Raw genomic sequence first — 3690 nt, 5'->3', positions numbered from 1 at the left:
TATATATATATATATATATATATATATATATATATATATATATATGTGTGTGTGTGTGTGTGTGTGTGTGTGTGTGTGCGTGTGTGTGTGTGTGTGAGTGTGTATGTACGTATGTATGTATGTATGTATGTATGCATGTATGTATATATATATATGATTATTAATGTAAGGATAACGGACCGAATATATCAGATTCTAAGGATGATAATTCCTAATCTCAGATATTCAGAGACAAATTACCATTGACTTTGTACACACACACACACACACACAGATACCTACAAGCAAATCAAGCAAATCAAGCAAATACACAGAAATTATATCGTATATATACATATATATATATATACATATTTATATATACAAACATACATACATATACATACATATATATATATATACATATACATACATACATATATATATACATACATACATATATATATATATATATATATATATATATATATACATATAAAAATACGTTTGTAAGTGTATATCGTATATATTTGTATAAAGTTAATGGTAATTTCTATCTGAATTACTGAGATTAGAAATAATGATAATAATAATAATAATAACAACAACAAAAACAACAATAACAACAACAATAATAATAATATTAATGCTTTCTCTAATTACCACAAAGGGCTTATAATAACGTTGGGAACGGTAGTGGACAATGCAATATGTGGTTACACAAAGAAGCGTATGAAAAGTACAAAACTGTGATAAAAAATATATTTTAACGATGAATAATTTTCTGAAATACGGGGACTTCCTGAGGTTGCTCGTGAAACCACACACTACCAGGAGGGTCCAGGAAGATGGCCCATATCTTGAAATCCAAACCTTTCTTGAACAATACCGCAGTTTCACCCTACCCCCTTCCTGGTTGACATGGAGATACGAAAATCTCGTATCCATGACATGAAAGTTTGAGGATCAGAAAATCAGGTCTCACTGATAGCCACAACATCTATACTTAGCAAGCAACCTGAGGTCATTGAATAAGTGGTCTTGTTTCTAAGGCGATCCTAGGCTACATTCATTTATACTTCCTATTCGGAACCCGGCCATGTTAATGAGAGAAAAACAAGGAACAAAGAGAGCTACTTATAGTGATTTTCTAAGGGAGCGGGGATAGCTGTTCCGTTCACCTAGTTAGATATGGGTGTTTCCACGAAATTAATGCTGCAGTTGCTGTCCTTGTTGCAGCTGCATTCTATCGTTCATGGTGCTCCTGATTTCCTTTGTGTTCTTTCCTTTGTTTTTTTAATTCCTTTAACTTTCTAGTCTGAAACAGCATTAAAAACAGAGGTGCAGAGTTATGTTACTATGAATAGTAGTTTTGGATATATTTATTTGAAGACATAGATTAAAAGTACGCTCTACTGAGATTTGAACTCAGAAAGTAAAGATATGTGACTACTTACTGTTAAAAAACTTAGCCCGATATTAAGCCAACTCTGCTATCTTTCTGTTCTTGTATTAAAGGCTCGTGTATCATAAATGAGAGGAAAGTGTAAATATTAGTCAGCAAACTCCTCTGAATATCAGACGATATAATTTATTCATCAGAACATCCAATATGTCTTATATTATTATGTTCATGCTAATTTTATCTCTGATACTCTGATATAAATTCTCATTATTAACAACACATTTTCTCAGCTTAGCGTTAAACTTTTATATAGCTTGCCATTGTTAATCGCTTGAGCTGTGACTAAACTGCGGGGCACATTGCCGATGTGTTTCGAAAACAGAAAGCTAAATAATGTCTACGATTATAATATGATATTTTATATTCGTTTTATATTGTTTTTCTGGACAATAAACCCTAAGATATTCTCCTCTGTTAGATTGAAGGGACGAAAAAGATGTATTCTCGCGGAAAAGGTGCCATTAATATTTGTAATGGTTGTTAGATATTCAAGAGAGAAGCTATCTCGATAGCTGACTGTATCAGCGTAGTTTTCCGCTCGAGCATATAATCATTTGGGCGGGCCACCCACTAAATGACCACCGACTTAGAAAACTATCTGTTGTACTTCTCCCTGAACCTTACCACAATCTGCATTAATATTTATAATTTCAGCCGCAGGAAGCCAGTGCTTAGTACCTCTAACGTCGGTTTCTACTGTCAAGTGAAAGTGCCCGGATCAATGAAAGGTCTCAAGGAATATTGGTTCCGTAATGTTGTAATTTGCAGCTGTGGCTGACGTTCGGCCGAAATATTCTTCAAACAATAATCTGTAAAAGAAAAAGAAAAACAAGCGCTTTGTCCATTAGTATGTATTAGCTAACCCTTTGTAAAGATGTACTTTCATTAAATAGTAAGCGAGTGGTCTATCGCCTATTGAAGAAACTTGGCGTTCTGTTAAACGAGTGCATGTCTTTCCTACAATACAGTAATTAACCTTCACACTTAGCGAACAAATCTACAAAACGGCTGAGTCAGTAAAGCATCGTTGAGGGTTCGTGCCCGGATCACTAACACTATTCTTGGTTAAGATATTTATTTTCTGTTAATTCAGTTGACTTAGAAGTAAATAGGTACCATGAGTAGGCACAGTTTACATCAGTGAGTTTTATATAAAGAGAAAGATCTTTGAATGATTGATATAGACTGCTATACTGTGATAGCCTGAAATTCAACGTTCAAATATTAGGAAGATAAACTCTCATTAGAACTAAATACACTTTCTCGAAGACATACCATTATCGCTCTGGAATATTGTATTGTTCGTTTCTTATTATAAGCATAAACTGTGACAGTTTGAAGGCAAAGAGAAAGGAGATGTTATGGAGTTCATTCCAGTGTTATTGCTACTGTTCGCTAGACTCCTGTCAGTCCTGAGAGAACAGCCATGACTACCTCTATTTCTAACTCAACATTAGACATTTAACGAATGTCCTTTTTTTTTCTCCGAGACAGTAACATGTAACTGGAGGGAGACTTGGTTGTTGTGTTTAGCGTGACAAACGAACACCCTGGCAAGTTCTTTCCCTTGCACATGGCTTAGTGGTTAGGAAGCTGCATTCATGCTCATAAGACTGTAGTTTCGATTTCTGCACCGGGCGATGCGTTGTGTTCTTCAGCAAGACGCTCTATTCCACGTTACTCCAGTTCCCTCAGCTAGTAAAAATCAGTTATCCTGCGACGGATCGGTGTCCCGTCCCGTGGTGAATAAATACGTGTCAGAGAATTCGAGAACCTGGCTTTGTCGGTCTATGGTGATGCATAAAAGTAGTTGTGTGGCGCTGCGATGAGAAATAAAGTTTAAGTTGGTTCCATTATGTCTGTGACAAACTTCTAAAACCGATTTCACTGCATTTTACCGTGGTTTTACATGTGGTTGGGAAGCAAACTTCTTATCACACACACACACACACGTATATATGTACATATATATATCAATGATTAAGGGTACTAACAGGCAGTAGCGGCATGCTAGACATAGCAGTCAAAATGACCAAGCCACAAGTTTTCACTTATGGTTTTTGTTCGTTTGCCCGCTTTCACCTTTGTGTTTAAGTGCAAGGGCACCGCCTCGAAGAATTCCAGTCTAAAGAATCGACTACAGAACTCACTTGTCTTTAAAGCCCGGTACTTATTATATCTTCTCTTTTGCCGAACCACTAGTTTATGGGGACGTAAACAAACCAGCACCGGTTGTTAAGCAGTAG

The sequence above is a fragment of the Octopus bimaculoides genome, chromosome 8 (genome assembly GCF_001194135.2).
Source record: "Octopus bimaculoides isolate UCB-OBI-ISO-001 chromosome 8, ASM119413v2, whole genome shotgun sequence".
Taxonomy (NCBI): Eukaryota; Metazoa; Mollusca; class Cephalopoda; order Octopoda; family Octopodidae; genus Octopus; species Octopus bimaculoides.
The sequence above is the reverse complement of the archived record's forward strand: the minus strand, read 5'-3'. Positions refer to the sequence as shown.